Source organism: Budorcas taxicolor, chromosome 6, assembly GCF_023091745.1.
Source record: "Budorcas taxicolor isolate Tak-1 chromosome 6, Takin1.1, whole genome shotgun sequence".
Classification (NCBI taxonomy): domain Eukaryota; kingdom Metazoa; phylum Chordata; class Mammalia; order Artiodactyla; family Bovidae; genus Budorcas; species Budorcas taxicolor.
In genome coordinates this window covers 57550001-57569730 of record NC_068915.1, presented here as the reverse complement: position 1 = coordinate 57569730, position 19730 = coordinate 57550001, and the positions used below count along the sequence as shown (strand labels likewise).

At 42.9% G+C, this 19730-nt stretch overlaps 1 pseudogene; it reads left to right on the top strand.

The window, feature by feature from the left end:
* Window positions 1-1618: 1618 nt before the first annotated feature.
* On the top strand, window positions 1619-10879 carry LOC128049502 (lysosomal-associated transmembrane protein 4B-like; annotated as a pseudogene).
* Window positions 10880-19730: the final 8851 nt, after the last annotated feature.

Here is a 19730-nt window from a genome sequence, read left to right as displayed (position 1 = left end):
TGCCTAAGTTACACTTCTGTGAGAAAGGTCATTATGGCTACAAATGCTTTGTGGCAAACAAAGGGATAATTCTTTGCCTTTTAGGGTGTGAAATGAAAGAGGAAAAGAGAAGTGAAAGGATGAGAAATAAGCAAGATGGCAAAAGATTGTGTAATCTTCATGCACTCTGGGACCCCCAGAACATCACAGCAAAATCTACTTTATCAGTTTGGGGCATAGTAGGCTGCAAGTTATAGAATACCAGAAACATGGTGGCCAAAATAAATGGGAATTTATCTAAAATCAGAGATTTGTAGTTGTTGGCAAGGATTCAGCTAATCAGTGATGCCATCAAGGACTTAGGTACTTAAAAAAAATCTTTCTGCTCAGCTATATCTCTTTAATGTTTTAAAATTCTAATTTATTTTTGGCTGTGCTGGGTCATCATTGCTGTATGGGTTTTTCCCAGTTGCAGGGCACAGACAGTCCATTGCGGTGGCTTCTCTTTTTGCAGAGCTGGGCTCTAGGGTGCGTGGGCTCAGTAGTTAGTGCTCCCGGGCCCTAAAGCACAGGCTCAATAGCTGTGGCGCACGGGCTTAGTTGTTCTGAGGCAAGTGGAATCTTCCCAGATCAGGGATTGAACCCTGTCTCCTGCTTTGGAAGCAGGGTTCTTTGTCACTGAGCCATCAGGGAAGCCTCCCTAGGTACTTTCTGTATTTCCACTTTGCCATCCTTATTCTGCTGGCTCTTATGCTCGTCCTTGCCACATTATGTACGGTCTCAGGGAGCTGCCATGCACTCATATATTAAATCCATAATCAAAGCAAGAAGAGAATAAAGAGAAAGACTACCAGTGATGGGTGTATTCTTTCTTTAAAAAAGTAAACTCCCAGAAACACCCCGAGCAAGTTTCTATTTACATCACATGGCTTCCCTGAACTCAAGGGGCGAAAGGAAATAATAAGCTTTTTTTTTTCAGATCTGGGGGGATAATTGCAGATCATACTGCAATTCATTTCATACGTTGGGCATAGCACACAAATTATTTGTTTTATTCTTTTAATTTTGGTCCTGAGGCATATGGGATCTTAGTTTCCTTACCAGGAATGGAACCCACACCCCTTGCATTGGAAGTTTGGAGTCTTAACCAGTGAACTGCCATGGAAGTCTCTAACTAGCTTTTGTATCCTCTTTTGGGCCTCCCAGGTGGCACAGTGGGCAAGAATCCACCTGCCAATGCAGGAGACACACACGCAAGAGACGAGTCTGATCTCTGGGTTGGGAATATCATCTGGAGAAGGAAATGGCAACAATCCAGTATCCTCACTTGGAGACTCCCATGGACAGAGGAGCCTGGTGGGCTGCAGCCTGCGGGGCGGCAAAGAGTCGGACACGACTGAGCACACACAGGACAGCAGCAGCCTGGTTAACAGAGGCAGCCAGGCAGAAGGCCTGGTCCTGGGCCAGCCAGCCTACAGGATCTGCGGCAGCTACTGTATCCATAAGTGTTGGCTGTGTGCAAGCTAGTTTAGGAAATTAAAGAAGGTGAGGAGTTTCATCTTGGAAAATGGTCTGATGTGAGCAGAAGAGCTGGTGGGAAAGTCAGAGGGCCTAGAGCTGACCTCCAGGGCGAGTGGAAATGACGGTGAGAGCTTCGGGCCTCCAGAGGCTGTGGATCTGAGGGGTGGACAATCACAGCTGGGTCTCATGGCCGATGTCTGGTCATGTTGACCTCTAGTTAAACCCCAGAATAATCTAGTTATTCTTCTCTACGGTCGTCAGATTTGCTACTTTCCCAGAGTCCCTTCTTCAACTCTGCTGCTAATGTCTTCCACATCAGTCTTGAAACTTCCGTCACTGTCTTGTTTCGCTGCCTTCAGATTTTCCGCACCTAGTCCAGCCTCAGGTAGCCTATTGGGGTCTAGTTGTTGCCCTGTCCCGGGTGGCACTGGTGGTAAAGAATCTACCTGCCAATGCGTGAGACTTAAGAGATGCAGGTTTAATCCCTGGGTTGGGAAAATGCCCTGAAGGAGGGCATGGCAACCCACTCCAGTATTCTGGCCTGGAGAATCCCATGGACAGAGGAGCCTTGCGGGCTCCAGTCCATGGGGCTATACAGAGTCGGACATGACTGAAGTGACTTAGCATGCACACATATACCTAAAAGCTGCAAAATAGCTTTAAGGGAGAAATAACATAAGGAATAAATGACTAGAAAATGAGGTGGTAAGAAATCAACAGGAGAAGCATTTGTCCTATTGCTGAGGTTGAGATGTCTCCTCTTTTGCTTTTGAGAGATCATTCCTCCAGCACAGAGGCCCTGTAGCCCCACTTCTTCAGTTCCTCCCAGAGCAACATGCAGTCCCTTTGGATTCTCAGGTTCAAAGACGCACACTAAACATCTGTGGTGCAAATTATGTGCAAAGTTCACATATTGGATTGTTATTTACATATTGGATATTCTATATGCATATATTATTCACATACTGGATATTATTTTCCATAATATTTTATGGAAAAACCTGAATGAACTTTTTGGCTGACCCAATACATGAGTTACATCTCTCCATAACCAGGAACTGAAATATAATCATATTAAAACAAACTTGGAACAATAACCATAAATAGAATGTGTTTTAGAATAGCATTTGATTATCTTGGGAAAAATCTTAAAATAGCTAGCTAAATGGAAGAACTGGACTCAAAACAACATATGTGATCTGAGTTGTTGTTTTTTTTTTCCGTATCCAGAGAGTGAGAGGTGAGGGAGCGGGCATCGTATGTGCATCTTTGGCACCAAGGTTAGAATTTAATGTCCAGCAAGGTGTGGCTTCTTTATCATCTTTAATCCACACAATAAACCAGCCTATTATCATGTATCAAGGTTACAGTTGCTTAATATTAAAATGCAACAGAGTAGATAAGGGCCAGCAACAGAACAACTTTAGAATTCTCCACCCTCCTCCCTAGGTTATTTTAGGACATTGCTTTTTCTTTTTCTTTTAGTCTAGCTAAGTAGTTCTCAAACTTTGGTGTGCATGGCAAGCACTTTACGTGGTTGTGAACCTAAAGCTATGTATATCCTACCTTGTAAGTAATTTGAGGATAATACAGGGATAGTTAGGTCTTCCCTGGTGGCTCAGTGGTAAAGAATCCACCTGTCAGTGCAGGAGATGCTGATTCGATCCCTGGGTTGTGAAGCCCCTTTGGAGATGGAAATGGCAACCGACTCCAGTATTCTTGCCTGGGAAATCTCATGGACAGAGAAGCCTGGCAGGCTACAGTCCATGGGGTGGCAAAGAGTCAGCCTTGACTGAGCAACTGAGCACATACAGGGATATTTAACAAGTTTTTCCTCCTTATTAGCTGACATTAGAATTAAACCTTGAAGCACTTGCTACTTTACCTTATTTACATTTAAAAACAGATTCAAATGGATATCATGCATGTGAGAAAGTTGATAGAATTTATTTTATTTTTTTTGATAGAATTTATTTTTGAAAATGGGATTATGAAAAAACCCATCTCTTTATTCTCATCTTTACTGTCTAATTGTTCTGCAATGAAGCCACTCTCCTAATCAGAAAAAAAGTTATTTAAAAATAATCAAATGATAAAAGTTCACTGACTGTGCTCATTTGACTCCTCCCCCACCCACCAAGAGCTTAGTAACCTAAAGACAGAGCCTGTTACAAAAGCTAACAGGTGGTTTCCAGAAGCTCACCCCACCCTATGGTCAGCTTCAAGTCCCAGGGGTCTGCCATCTTTGACTTTAAGACAGCAAAGGTCTTCCCACCTGGTTATTTCCAATAGAGTGACAGTATGGGGTGGGGGGAGGAAATGGAGCAATCCAACCATATTTAGAGACAAATGAGTCAACTCACTTATCAAAATGGGTTGCATTATAAGATTATTCCCAGAGCACCTTTGCTCTCTGCCTCTCATTTGGGTTATCAGCGTTGTGACTTCTTTGCGTACAGTCCTTGTTTTTGCTAACCATACAGTATTCGTGCAGCCACAAAGCTAAGAATTCTGTATTTCCCCAAGCTCAATTGATCTGTAAGAGAGACTACTTTGTGCAATGAGGGAATTTGGTTTAAATTTCTCATGCTGAGCATTTGATAAGACAGATTAGTAATGCTGCATTTTAAAAAGTACGTAGAAACTCAACCAGTTTAGCTACCAAGTGCTGTTCAGCTGGTATGCAAATGTGTTTCATGTTCCCAGAATTTTTTCCTGAATCTTTAGGGTATGGAGCCAAGATGCCCTTTCTCTATGCTTGCAAAGTCTTTTCATCTTGGCATAGATACTCAGGAGCTGCAGGTAAGATTTTAAAAGGATAAAGAACTATATATAAAGCATCCTCCCAAATGAAGCTTTGTTGAGCTAAGTTTTATCTGAGGTCAAGAAGTCCATTTGTCTAATACAGCAGTGAGGATCAATGGACCACCGCAGGGCACTCCCTCCCCAGGACACTGCTGTGATTTCCAGCACAGCTTCTTTCTGCCCTTCTCCTTGTCTCAGCCTAGACAGCTTTGAAAATCCAGAAGCAGCCATAAAAGAACCTACAAAGAAGTTTCCAGATGCCATGGAGAAAAGGGACAGAGGTAAAAGCAGGTCATTTATTTTTATATCCTTCTTTGCCTTTGTTTCCTCTTTTTACTTATTCTCCCCATGAACTGCTACAAAACTATGGGCGGAGCGAAAGCTCATCACCTTAAAACCCATCTAGATGGAAATGGTGAGGGGACCGAAGTTACTATTTTTTTCTTTCAGTAGAAAATAAAAGCCCACAGGATAATCCAGGAATGGAAGGGACCATAAAGTTATGGAGTTTATTTATATTAGTGTCTAAATGTGTGAGCATCAATGCAGAGTTTTGTTTTTATTTTATTTTAATATTTATTTATTTGGCTGCTCTGGGTCTCAGCTAAGGCATGCAGATCTTTCAGCTGCAACATGTAGAATCTAGTTCCCAGACCAAGAATGGAACCTGAGCTCCCTGTATTGATATCTCAGAGTCTTAGCCACTGGACCACCAGGAAGGTCCCCCAGTGCAGAGTTTTGTTTTGGCTCAGCCTGACTGGTCTTCCCTTCCCAAGTGATAGCACCACACTTGCAGAGCATAGACTCTTTCCTTGTCCAAGATATGCTTTTCCACTGGTGAGGCCATGGAGGAGACCACACAGGACAAAGCAGTTCTTGTGGACCCAATAGATGATAGTGTAAATAACATGCTCTGGGAAGTTAAAGAATGAAAGTCATGAAGAACAAGTATGCATTCTGCCAAGACTTGAAACAACCATCCTCCACACCTAAATGCTCTAATAAGGTTTCTGTGAGGCTTTAGTTCATCATTAAGCTGCCATGGGATATCCTCTGAGAAAGGTAGAATGGGCAGCTTCCTCTTTCCTGGCAGCAGTAACTGTTAAGTCCATTATTTGTATTCATTCAGGCTCATTGATCTTCACATATTTTTAAATGTAAGAAACATTTTCAAATGGAGGCTAGTCATGATTTTCTTTATAAGCAATGTACGTCATTGTAATCCTAGCTTTTTGTCATTGGGAATAATGAATTATTTTATTTTACTTTATTATTGCTTAGTTGTGGTATAAGAACTCTTAGTTGTGGTATGTGGGATCCAGTTCCTTGACCAGGGACTGAACCTGAATCCCTTGCATTGGGAGCCCAGAGTCTTACCAACAAGGAAGTTCTGAGAATAGTGAGTCATTCTGAATTGCTATTATGAGCCCACTCTTCCCTGTCTTGGCAGAACCAATCATCACTGCTGACCCAATCTGCAGGCAGGATGGTGACTCAGATTGTTGAAACCCTGTTGTGTGGGTCAATGACTCTCCCTCCTGGGTTGAGGGCATGACTGCCAGCGGCAGTTACAGTCCAACCAACAAACACACAGGTGTCCTTGAGCCAAGCACAAGGCTCAACATCATGGGAATAGATGAAGAGGTATTGGCATGGTGTGTGTATCCAGTAAGTGCTCACATATATGGCACTGTGCTGGCCATTACAGAAATATCCAGAGAGATACAGGGCATGGCTGCTGCCCCCAGGGAGCATGCAAGCTCACTAAAGAGTAATAAGCACACACACACACACACACACACACACACATATTCCATCTTATATCCTTACATCCTCTTTGGAGCAAACAAAACTCATTTAACCCTCACAGCTTAATGAGGTGGGTGCCGTTATTATGCCCATTATACAGCCATGGAAAGTGAAGGAGAGAGGGAGTTGGGGTGATAAACAGGAGATGGAGTTTTAACCCAGGCAGTCTTGCTGTGGTTCTCGTGCCGTTAGCCCTATGGACTATGTAACATACAGAAAATAAGGAATAAAGCGAAACTGTAGGGACTTCCCTGGTGGTCCACTGGTTAAGAATCTGCTCTCCAGTGCAGGGGATGTAGGTTTGATCCCTGACTGGGGAATTAAGATCATACCTGCCGAGGGGCAACTAAGCCTGAGCTGCAACAAGAGAAAGCCCTTGAGCCAGAATCAAGAGCCCTCCTCCCACTTTAACAAAGACCCAGCTCAGCCAAAGTCAATAAACTAATAACAGTAATAGAATATGTAAAATTAAACAAAACAAAACAATGTTGTAGTCAAGTGGACTTCTTTTTCTGAATTCTAGCATTCTAAAATCCCAACCCAGGGATCAAAATCAGGTCTTTTGCATCGCAGGTTTACCTTCTAAACCACCAGGGAAACCTTCAATAAATAATAATAATAAAATAAGTAAAATGCAAAAATTTAAAAAACTGTAATCAAGTAGCCTTCTTTTTCTGAATTCTAGCATTCTGAAATCAGGAACTGATTGAGTGTCTGAAAGTCTCTGTCATGCCCAACTCTTGGTGATCCCATGGACTGTAGCCTGCCAGGTTCCTCTGTCCATGGAGTTCTCCAGGCAAGAATAATGGAGTGGGTAGCCATTCTCTTCTCCAGGGGAACTTCCTGACCCAGGAATCAAACCAGGGTCTCCGGCATTGCAGGCAGATTCTTTACCAGCTGAACTACCCAGGAGGCTCTGATTAGGTGTGTGTATTTATAATATACTAGCAGACTGCTCGGAGCACTCACTAACTATACTTTTGTAGTGGTGGTGATGGTTTAGTCACTAAGTCGTGTCAGACTCTTTTGGGATTTCCCAGGCAAGAATACTGGAGTGGGGTAGCTGTTTCCTTCTCCAAGGGATCTTCCTGACCAGTGATAAAACTCATGTCTCCTGCATTGGCAGGCAGATTCTTTACTGTTGAGCCAACAGGGAAGTCCCAAGAGCCAAATAGTAAGAGTGAACAATGAATGTAATAGGAGAGATCAGTTGAAATAAAACCTTCAAGCATAAATAAACGTTAGTCCAAAGATAAAAGAAACAGTCACGAGGCCTGTGGCACGCAGGCAAGGAATAACAACTTATATTCAGAACAAGATTGGGAAGCCTGCGTACGGCGAGAAACTGGAGATGAATGTAGACGGGGAAGCAGGGGCTGGATTGTCAGCGCACTGATTGGACTCACCCTGTAGACAATGGTATCTCACTGGTAGTTTTATTTTAAACAGTCATGCTTATTTTAAGCATGTCGCTTGGCATGATCACATTTGTGAATTTAAAAGATCATTATGGCTTTGGTATTTCAAAAGGCTCCATGTTAATGGCTTCTGCATGCTTGAGAACAGTTTGTAGAAGGAATGCTGGCATTTACATATTTATGCTGGCAAACTACAAAAGGCTAATTGTGGAATTTTCTTTGCTATGTAGCTAGGCTGACGTCAAAACCATTAGAGAAGTCACAGTATGAGCAGTATGCTAGTAAGGACACATTCCCAAATATACAGATAATACGGGGTCACCCTATGCAGCATAAAATTGCTAGTTGATCTGTATTCCACTATATAAAATAGTTAAATGGGAAAGCGACTTTTTTTTGTAAATGGTATTGGGATTATCTACATTTATAAAGGGCTCTGAGTTCTTCAAAACAGCTTGGCGATTTGCTTCTTTGTGGCCAACAGAGAGTGTCTGCTGCTGTATTGGATCTCTCTGACTTCCGTCTTTGACTCTAGACTTTTTTTCCAAATGGTTTCATTTGAGTAGTTTAGGTCCATTCAAGAGCATCTCCCTTTTAAGTGACAAAGTCAACGGATTAGAGACTAATCACAGCTACAGAATCCTTTTTGTATGCCATATAAAATACCCTAATCATGGGAATGATACCGTCCATGGAATAGCAATCTAGAAGATCATCTTAAAAGTGTGCCCACCTTGGGTTTCCTTGCAAAGGGAAGCTCACTTCTCGGACGGTACCCTTGGTTGCCTCTGTTTACCTCAGCTAAATGCACTGCTAGACACCAGCAGTACCACTGCGCGGGCAGCCTGGGTGATGAAGACGGTGGCCCCTGGATGCCGTTCTGCTCCACCAGCTGCTGCCTGTGCTGCCATGTCCTGGCTGGCACCATCCTGCTGGGCACCCAGTGCCTGATCTTCAATGCTGTGGTACTGCTGGTTCTGTTGAGTGCCCTGGCTGATCCAGATCAGTATCACTTTTCAAGTTCTGAACTCGGAGGTGACTTTGAGTTCATGGATGATGCCAACATGTGCATTGCCACCACAATTTCTGTTCTCCTGGTCCTTATCTGGGCAATGGCTGTGCACGGAGCATACAGGCAACATGTGACCAGGACCATCCCATTCTTCTGTTACCAGATCTTAGGTTTTGCCCTGAACACCTTGGTTGCAGTCACTGTACTTGTTTATCCAAATTCCATCCAGGAATATACATGACAGTTCAGTCCCTCAGTTGTGTCCGACTCTTTGTGACTCCATGGACTGCAGCACGCCAGGCCTTCCTGTCCATCACCAGCTCGTAGAGTTTACTCAGACTCACATCCATTGAGTCAGTGATGCCATCCAACCATCTCATCTTCTGTCATCCCCTTCTCCTCCTGCCTTCAATCTGTCCCAGCATCAGGGTCTTTTCCAATGAGTCAGTTCTTCGCATCAGGTGGCCAAAGTATTGGAGTTTCAGCTTCAGCATCAGTCCTTCCAGTGAACATTTAGGACTGATTTCCTTTAGGATGGACTGGTTGGATCTCCTTGCAGTCCAAGGGACTCTCAAGAGTCTTCACCAACACCACAGTTCAAAAGCATCAATTCTTTGGCACTCAGCTTTCTTTATAATCCAACTCTCACATCCATACATGACCACTGGAAAAACCACAGTTTGACTAGATGGACCTTTGTTGGCAAAGTAATGTCTCTGCTTTTTAGCACACTGTCTAGGTTGGTCATAACTTTTCCTCCAAGGAATGAGCATCTTTTAATTTCATGGCTGCAGTCACCATCTGCAGTGATTTTGGAGCCCAACAAAATAGTCTGCCACTGTTTCTCCATCTATTTCCCATGAAGTGATGGGACCAGATGCCATGATCTTCGTTTTCTGAATGTTGAGCTTTAAGCCAACTTTTTCACTCTCCTCTTTCACTTTCATCAGGAGGCTTTTTAGTTCCTCTTCACTTTCTGCCATAAGGGTGGTGTCATCTGCATATCTGAGGTGATTGATATTTCTCCCAGCAATCTCAATTTCAGCTTGTGCTTCTTCCAGCCCAGCATTTCTCGTGATGTACTCTGCATATAAGTTAAATAAGCAGGGTGACAATATACAGCCTTGACGTACTCCTTTTCCTATTTGGAACCAGTCTGTTGTTCCATGTCCAGTTCTAACTGTTGCTTCCTGACCTGCATACAGATTTCTCAAGAGGCAGGTTAGGTGGTCTGGTATTCCCATCTCTTTCAGAATTTTCCACAGTTGATTGTGATCCACACAGTCAAAGGCTTTGGCATAGCCAAGAAAGCAGAAATAGATGTTTTTCTGGAACTCTCTTGCTTTTTCCATGATCCAGTGGATGTTGGCAATTTGATCTCTGGTTCCTCTGCCTTTTCTAAAACCAGTTTGAACATCTGGAAGTTCATGGTTCACGTATTGCTGAAGCCTGGCTTGGAGAATTTTGAGCATTACTTTACTAGCGTGTGAGATGAGTGCAATTGTGCGGTAGTTTGAGCATTCTTTGGCATTGCCTTTCTTTGGAATTCGAATGAAAACTGACCTTTTCCAGTCCCGTGGCCACTGCTGAGTTTTCCAAATTTACTGGCATATTGAGTGCAGCACTTTCACAGCATCATTTTTCAGGATTTGAAAGAGCTCTCCTGGAATTCCATCACCTCCACTAGCTTTGTTCGTAGTGATGCTTTCTAAGGCCCACTTGACTTTGCATTCCAGGATGTCTGTCTCTGTGTTGGTGATCACACCATCGTGGTCGTGAAGATCTTTTTTTGTATAGTTCGTCTGTGTATTCTTGCCACCTCTTCTTAATATCTTCTGCTTCTGTTAGGTCCATACCATTTCTGTCCTTTATTGAGCCCATCTTTTCATGAAATGTTCCCTTGGTATCTCTAATTTTCTTGAAGAGATCTTTAGTCTTTCCCATTCTATGGTTTTCCTCTATTTCTTTGCACTGATTGCTGAGGAAGGCTTTCTTATCTCTCCTTGCTATTCTTTGGAACTCTGCATTCAGATGCTTATATCTTTCCTTTTCTCCTTTGCCTTTCCCTTCTCAACTGCCTCCTAATTTTCCTCACAAAGATGATATCATGTCAATGAATCCTATCTGTTTGGTCCTCATTATTTTTCTGTTTATCAGCATTATCTTGACTTTTAAGAATTATTTGATTAGCTGTGTTTGGAACTGCTACTGATGCATCAATGGCAGGAACTCCTCTGATGTCCCGGTTTATGTTACCAGCAGTGACCCTACAGTGCTGTTACCCCCGTACCACTGCCACCCTATGTGTCTGCCTAAGCCTGGAAGTGGGGTGTAGCTGAGAGCAACAGCTTAATTTTACTTCTGAGATATGCTCTCTGAGCTTATTTCTTACTGAAATGCTACAGCTTAAAATTTTAGATGTTAAGTTGAAACTCTGTAGTTTGAAACCTGGGCTTTAGCTAGAGCACTGTGATAGAGTAACTGTAGACCTCTCTCTGTGGGGGTGGGGTGGGCTGGGCCGGGCTCCCTTAGTCTTCCCTCTGCATCAAAATTTTCAACAACCTGGATGAACCTTTGTCCAAGGAGTCTGTTGTATGCGCTGAACCCCAGAGTTGAGTTGAATACATTACAGCTTTTTACTCCCTTTTTCTCTTTTGAAAGTGTAAAATAAAGTCAAAATTAGACCCCCGCCCCCCCCCCCCCCCAAATATCAGCTGTTGTTTGTTGTGACTGGATTGGCAGTGACTGCGATGTGTTTGTGTTAGTCACTCAGTTGTGTCCGACTCTTGTTACCCAGTGGACTGTAGCCCACTAGGCTCCTCTGTCCATGGGATTTCTCAAGGAAGCATACTGGAATGGGTTGCCATTTCTTCTCTGGAGTATCTTCCTGATCCAGGGATGGAATCCAGGTCTCCTGCATTGCAGGCAGTTTCCTGAATTGCAGGCAGATTCTTTACCAACTGAGCCACCAGGGCTATGTGTTTAGCTGCCTCTATTTCCTTTTTTGCCAGGTGTTAAGCCAGACTACACTTCTCAGTGTGGCCCTCAGGTATGGGTCTGGTAACTCAGCTCCACAATTCCCCCCTCCCTCAGTTTCTTGCCATCTGGGAAGCTGGAAATCAGAGGATTCTAATGCCCTAGGTGGTGGTGGAGACACAGGTTCCAAGGAGCCTGAGTCCTGAGTAATTGCCTGAAAGGAAATCATACAAGACGGCTGCCTGACCAGGAACACCTCTACTGAACTAGTTCATGAGTGAAAATAGACCTTTTGTGTCAAGCATTGGCAAGCTGGAGCTGATTGTTATAACAGTGAACCTCCCCTGACTGGTACAGCTGGATTTTACTCTGCCTATGGCTGTGGAGTTCATAACTGATACTTAGATATGTATTGTAGACCTTCATTATCTGCAGGTTCCACATCCACAGATCCAACCAACTATGGATCAAGCAATATTTGAAAAAAATTTCAGAAAATTCCAACAAGCAAAACTTGAATTTGTCACTCTGGCAAACATTTGCATGACATTTACATGGTAATTATATTGTATAAGTACTATTTGCATAGCATTTACATTGTATTAGGTATTATAAGCAATCTGATGCTGCTGCTGCTGCTACTGCTGCTAAGTCGCTTCAGTCGTGTTCGACTCTGTGAGACCCCATAGGTGGCAGTCCACCAGTCTCCCCCGTCCCTGGGATTCTCCAGACAAGAACACTGGAGTGGGTTGCCATTTCCTTCTCCAATGCATGAAAGTGAAAAGTGAAAGTGAAGTCGCTCGGTCATGTCTGATTCTTAGTGACCCCATAGACTGAAGCCCACCAGGCTCCTCCATCCATGGGGTTTTCCAGGCCAGAGTACTGGAGTGAGGTGCCATTGCCTTCTCTAATAAGCAATCTAGAGATGATTAAAAGTTCATGGGTAGATGTGTGTAGATTATATGTAAATACTATACCACTTTATATAAGGGACTTGAGCATCCATTGATTTTGATAACTTCAGAGGTCCTAGAATCATCCCTAGTTTTGCTGAGGGACAGGTGTATCACTAACCTGTTTGTTGTCACTTTTGTTATTTTATTTGTTAAACAAAAAGCACAATCTATATCCTATCCTATTAAAACTCAAGAAATGTAAGAAAATATTTGTTATATTGGGGGGATTAAATAGTATTCAATTTCTTTTTTTTTTTACTAAACAATTGAAGTTTTAGGACAATGTCTGCATGAATCTACTTGTAACAGGGAAATGATTTAAATTTTCTTTTATTAGTTAAATTGTTCTCTTGAAATTAGTAAAATAGAAATCTAATTGGTTTTCTTTTTATTAACCTAATTAATTTATATAAACATTGCTCCACATTAAAGCCCAAATATTCTGAGAGCAACCACAGTGAAAACCAGGAGGCTGGTTTTCATGGCTGCTTATCAAGTCAGCTCCTACATTTTCAAGTTTACCTTTCTTACCTTTCGTTCTTATACAATGATGCCATTGTTTGGAATTTAGCTATTTCCAGTAAACCAATGTGTGATTTTAATGACGCTACTGAATGACATTTTATTTTGTATACTGAACTCACAAAAAAGTCAATAATGTAATTCCAGTTTATCTAATACAATATCTTGATATTTAATAGACAAACGTATTTTGGAAACTCAAGGTAACATTTTTATTATTCCATGGACTTTATTGACTGATTTCAGTCAAGGTAGAAATACCTTTGGTCTGAGTTAGCCTATCCCCACAGGAATGAATTGTTAGAAGAAAGATAAGTAAAACGACAGAAACAATGATATTAATATAAACAGTGAATAGAACAGAAAAACAATGTCTGAATTATGATAATTTGTGATAATTTGAAGTAATAAAGGTGACCAAATGCAAGAAAAGTGAATATAAGGATACTCAAATAAATGATATTTGAGCTAGAAGAAAAGCAAAAATCAGTATAGGCAAACATTTTGTAAACTATAGGCTTAAGAAAAGGGAGAATAAGAAAAACCACTCCACACTAAAAGAGACAAGATGTATTAACTGAAGACTATTAGCAAGGAGAGAAAGGGATGTAAAGAATACGAAATGTTTAAGAAAAAGGAGGAAATCCTGTAATTTGTGAAAACATGGAGGGCATTATGCTAAGGGAAATAAGCTAGGCAGAAAAAGAGAAATACCTCTGATATCACTTATATGGGTAATTAAAAAAAATGAACTCATAGAAAAAGTAGGATGGTAATTGCCACGGTTTAGGGGTGGAGGAAATAAGGAGAAGTTGGTAAAAGTTACACATTTTCAGCTCTAAGAAGAATAAGGTTTGAGGAACTAATGTATAACGTGGTGTATTGGCAGGCAGATTCTTTACTGTTGAGCCACCAGGGAAACTCTATGGTTGAAATTTGCTAAAAGAGAAGAACTTAAATGTCCTCACCCACCTTCCACCAAAAAAAGGTAAACATGTGAAGTGATGGATGTGTTAATTAACTCGACGGAAGGAATCCTTTCACAATGTACTATACCTCAGTGAAGCTGGGGGAAAAAAGAAGGAAAACAAGCTTTAAAATAACTTCAGATTTCAGTTCCACATTCAACTTGGCTGTGACCTAATTACTTTACTACTCTGAGTTCAAGTGCCCCCAACTCTAACATGAAAATAATGATATCTCATAAGATGCCTGCAAAGCCATCTTAAGCTTTCCAGGCCTAAGCACGCAGTAGAGTCAGCCCCTCTCCTGTCAGGTCAGTTCTCTCTCCTTCCAGGGTAATTAAGTGGTACCTGGGCATGTGACTGCTCATTCATTCTTTATTCCCCAGCCTACCTGTAGTTAGACATGGCCCTGTGACCACATTCTCACCAGTAGAATATGAGTGGACACGAAGACACTGGCGTGCCTCTTATGTGCCTCTTCCTTGATTAGAACCAGTAGAGGTCCAGCTCTGACCATGTGGGTGAGGCCAAGGCCACAAGCCCTGAATGATGGCATGGAGAGGACCTTCCAACAGTCTCGACTACTTGGCTCACATCGTTCCGGGAAACAGCAGTAAACTTCTATCCTCTTCAGCTTCCAGTAAGGGAAGCACCTGAGACAAAATGAGGAGGAGGATCCAGACATGGCCTGAAGCGTCATCAGAAAATGAATAGACAGCTGTGCAGTTTGTGAAAGCCATCAGCAAGCCCTCGAGTCAAAGTCAGCTGTCAGACATTTGGGAATTTACCCGAGATGAAGTATCAGAGTCTAGATAAGAACCCAAGTCTCCTTCTTAGACAAGTGTTTTTTTCTTTTATTGGTGGAAGGGAAAATAAATAAAACCTTTAGGAGGTCAAATGGCTTTCCCAGAACTGAAGAAGAATTTCGGTTCAACCCATTCTGAGCTCAGTGATAGAGCATAAAACTTCCTGGAAAATCATGAGAAAGATAACCTGCTTGCTGTATAGCTTGCTGGGAACAGGTCCATGTTGACACCAAGAAAACCACCAGAAGAGTGCCAGTGCCAAATTCCTGCTTTGTATTTGCAACTTCCCTTCAGCAAGGAGAAACCCTGTAATCTCATGAAAAAAGTGCCAGGCAAGGTCATTGACCGGGTGAATCATCTCCCTGGGCTGTTTCCTCACAGGTAAAGTAAGAGGACTGGACTAGTTTTATGCAGAATTTCACCCGGGCCTAGGCCTGAGGATAGATATAAACTTTATGGCTTTACTAAGGGAGGGCAAGTTTTTGTGGGTGGGGGTGAGATAATGCCAGGGGTGACTTTTTAGAATTGTACTGAAGGTGTCATGACAGCATTGCATCAGATACTCTTGATGTGCCCAGCTCGGGAAGTAAATGATGAGTAAGAAACAGTGGCTGACCTTGAGGAACTCAGAATTAAGTAGAAGTCTTGGTGGGAGTTAGTGTGGGACGGGGCAAGGGAGAGGGCATTGAGGGGAATCTGGGGGGACCTTGGGGAATCACACAATCTCTGATTTGGTTTCTCCCAATGAAATAGCAACTCCTCAGGGATGTTGGGAGGATTGGAAATAACATAGATAAGCTGACCAGGACAGCATCTGGAACAAAAGTGGTGCCCACAAGGTAGTTCACTGTCATGACTAATGTGGCAGAGTGTAAGGCTGAGTGACAGTCTCTCCAGGCTGCCCCTTGCCCACCCCCAGCTCTGCTCCAGACGAAGAGGCTGCTTTATTGGGTTGCTCACAAGTGGGCTTCTTTGGGTGTGAAACACTCTGTGAGGTGAGGCAAAAGACTGGGATGCAGAGTTACAGGGAGCTGAGAGGGGACTTCCCTGGTAGTCCAGTGGCTAAGACCGTTCTCTTGGTGCAGGGGGCCTGGGCTTGATCCCTCGTCCAGAAACTAGATCCCACACACTGCCACGAAGAATTTTCATGCCCCAACTATAAAGACCTGGTGCAGCCAAATAAAATAAGTATTGAAAAGAATAAAAAAATAAATACAGCTGGTAGACTTAGAGGAGAGGCTAAGTGGTCTAAGAGTAAGGAATTCCGTGAGGGGAGATGAGAAGTGAAAGGAAAATGGCTCTTGGGCTTGGGAGAGGAGAGACACAGGAGGTGGGTGATCGCTGAGAAGTTACGGGGTAAGACAGCTGGGCGGTGGGAGGCAGGGAGGGCTGTGTGTGCGTGGGGGGAAGTTAGAGGGAAGAGATGTAAAAGTGTAACAGGATTTTGTATGGGACCCCCGCCTTTATTTTTGAGAGATAAGTTAAAGAATAAAGGCTTCCTTTTTTGAATGTTTTTGGCTGCTTGTGCCTCTTTAATTCTGATGTCAGTGAAACACAGACCACAAGAGTTTGGCATCCTAAATCGTCCCACTACATAAATAAATAATTGGAATGCATTGTGGTGATGGAGGTATTTATTGATACAAAGGCCTGTGGGCATCACGGGAGGAGGATTTCTTTCTCCTGAAGAGAGAAGGAAGCAATAGATCTGTTTGTGGGCTGGGTTTGACTCTCCCTGGATAAATGATCTTGGTAAAGTCACTCAAACTCTCTGACTCTTGACTTCCTCGTCTATAAATGAAGAATGATTTTAAAAATGCCCTCCTTAAAGGCTGTGCACAAAGATCAAGTGAGGTATTGAATATATAACATGAAATGAAGAGGCTGGTGGGAGTTCTAGTTGAGAGTATGGGTTGTGAGGTTGGATACATGTGGGTTTGAATTTTGGCTCAGGATGCTGTGGACAAGTAATAGGATATTTGTGGGACACAATGGTCAATACACAAAGAGCTTTATACGTGCCTGGCACAGGAGAAGCACTCAAGTGTTACTAAATTGTCTTTCCAAATCTTGAAGCGCTGTGAAAGTGGCTATTACTAATTTTATGATTCAGACTAAGGCCCAAGAGTGCCAAACTGTAGAGGTAAAAATGCACAAGGGGTGGGGATGAGGTCCTGTGTTACTTTCCTGCTGCTGCTGAAACAATGATCACAAACAACACAAAGTTATGCTCTTATAGTTCTGGAGGTCAGTCTGAAATGGGCTAAAGTCAGAGTGCCACAGGGCTGATTCCTTCTGGAAATTTTAGTGGAGAATCTATTTCCTTGCCCTTTCCTGCTTCGAGTCTGACTCCATTCCTTGCGTGACAGCTCCTTCCATCCATCTTCAAGGACAGCATCAGAGCATCTTCTCTCCTCTCTGGCCCCTGCTCTGTCCTTGCAACTTTTTCTAAAGACACTTGTGATTTCATCAGGTCCACCCAGATAATTTAGAAAACTCTCCTCATCGCAAGATCTGTAACACAATTACCTCTGCAATTTTTTTTTTTTTTTTTGCCAAATAAGGTAAAATATTCACAGATTCCAGAGATTAGAATGTGGTCATCTTTGTTTTTGTTTAGTTTCTAAGTTGTGTCCAATTCTTCGCAACCCCATCCTCTCTCCAGGGGATTTCCCAGCAAGAATACTGGAGTGGGTTGCCATTTCCTTCTCCAGGGGATCTTCCTAACCTAGGGATTGAACCTGGGTCTGCTGCAGTGGTGTGCAGATTCTTTACCACTGAGGGAATCCCGGGTGGTCGTCTTTGGGCAGCTGTTATTCAGCCTGTCTCAGGTACCTGGGGAAGAAAAAAGGAATTTCCAAAATGGAAAACTTGCAAACTGGGAAAGCTAATTTCAGACAGTGAATAACTACTGAAAAGTTAGAAACCTAATGAAGGCAAGTCATGAGATGACAGGGCATATGCGTGACCCTGGTCCCTGGGAGTAACGGAGAAAGAAGACTCTGCCTCCTGCTTTTTGCCCCTTCCTGGTGTCTCTCAGTCCCCGTTCTCTCTTCATGTGTGTCCCTCCTTTCTCCCTCTCTCTCTGCTTCCTCTCTGTGTTGAGAACCAGCATAAGCCTTGCTGTCATAATGACCTGATTTTTAATTTTGGATTAATTACTCCCAAGCTTTATGACCTTGGTCCAACCACTTAACCTCTCAGAACTTGAAACACCTTATCTGTTAAGATAAGTGTAAGGACAATGACCTTGGGGAGAGGGCTGCAAGATATCATATGAGATAGCTTTTTGACTTGAAAGCAAGTTTTCCTCTCTCAAGTAGAGACAGAAAACAACTGGAAGAATAACCCCTAGTCCTCCCTCCCATCTTTTTGGGGCACAGGGGTCTCTCTAGAGCACTCTTTCTGTGCCAGTCACTCTTGTAGGCACTTTCACACATATTGTCCTATTTGTTTCTTAGTTGCTGCATGCAGGATCTGACGAGGGATCAAACCCAGGCCCCCTGCATTGGGAGCATGGAGTCTTAGCCACTGGACCACCAGGGTGCTTCCATTTGTTTCTTTCGACAACCTTTTGAGACATAGTTACCTCCCCTTTTTGATGGCAAAGAAAAATCTGTTTCTTACTCTTCTCACATTTCTGACGTCAAATATGTGGGCATTTTACCCGCACCAATCAATTTGCCAACTCTCTGGATACCAACTGGATGTACTATAACTCCATTCTGACACTGACTACTCAGGGTTAGGGAAGACCCCACAGGTGAAGGGCTCAGTTCCACAGGACTGCCCCCCGATTCAGACAGCAATCATATGCAGTGAATCTCCAAATTACTCACGTCTCTGTGGCTGCAGACTGGGGGCTCCCATGATCCTCTCCTCAGGTTTGATAATTTGCTATGATTCACAGAACTCAGGGAAACACGTGTTTATATTTATTAGTTTATTATTGAGGCTTATACATAGGGCCTCCCAGGTGGTGCTAGTGGTAAAGAACTTGCCTGCCAATGCAGGGAACATAAGAGACACAAGTTCGACCCTTGGGTTGGGAAGAGCCCCTGGAGAGGGCAGGGCAACCCACTCCAGTATTCTTGCCTGCAGAATCCCATGGACAGAGGAGCCTGGCAGGCTACTGTCTACAGGGTCGCAAAGAGTCGGACACAAACTGAAGCGATTTACCACGCACTTAGAGGACATAATAAAGGATACAGATGAACAACCAGATGAAGAGATTCGTAGAGTGAGGTCTGGAAGAGTCCATAGTGCAGAAACTTTGCCCCTGTGGAGTTAGGGTGCACACCCTCCTATTCACCAACCAGAATCTCTCCACATCCCAGAGTTTAAGAATTTTTACGAAGGTTTCACCCCATAGACCTGAATTGATCATTAACTCAATCTGCAATCCATCTCCCCAACCCAGAGGATAGAGGTGGGCTAAAAATTCCAAGCCTTTAATCACGACTTAGTTTTTCCAGTGACCATCCTGAAACTCTCAAGGAACCCATCCAGAGTCACCTCATTACAATATAAGACACTTCTGTCACCCAAGAAATGCCAAGGGATTTAGGCACTCTGTGTCAGGAACTAGCGTCAAACACCAAATATTAGAACAAAAGATGCTCCTTATACTCCCTCACTCAGGTGTAGGAGTTCTATGTCAGGAACTGACAGGTAGATCCAGAGAGTTGAGGCGATGGATCAAATTCATATAGTAGGAGATGTCCAAGCTATGACCTTGACCTGACTCTCCTGACCCTGCAGCTGTCTATGGCACAGAAGTACATTTCATTGTTGGTGAAGTTTTAATTTCTTGCTACATATCTTCAAATGTATTGATTTAACAGTTAGAACATTCAATTTTTTTTTTCTTATAAAACAACAGAAGCGAAAGCCTTCTCTAGTAAGAGTTTTAACTTTGGGTGTGGCTCTTGGTTTTTGTGGTTCTTGGTGTGTCTACAACT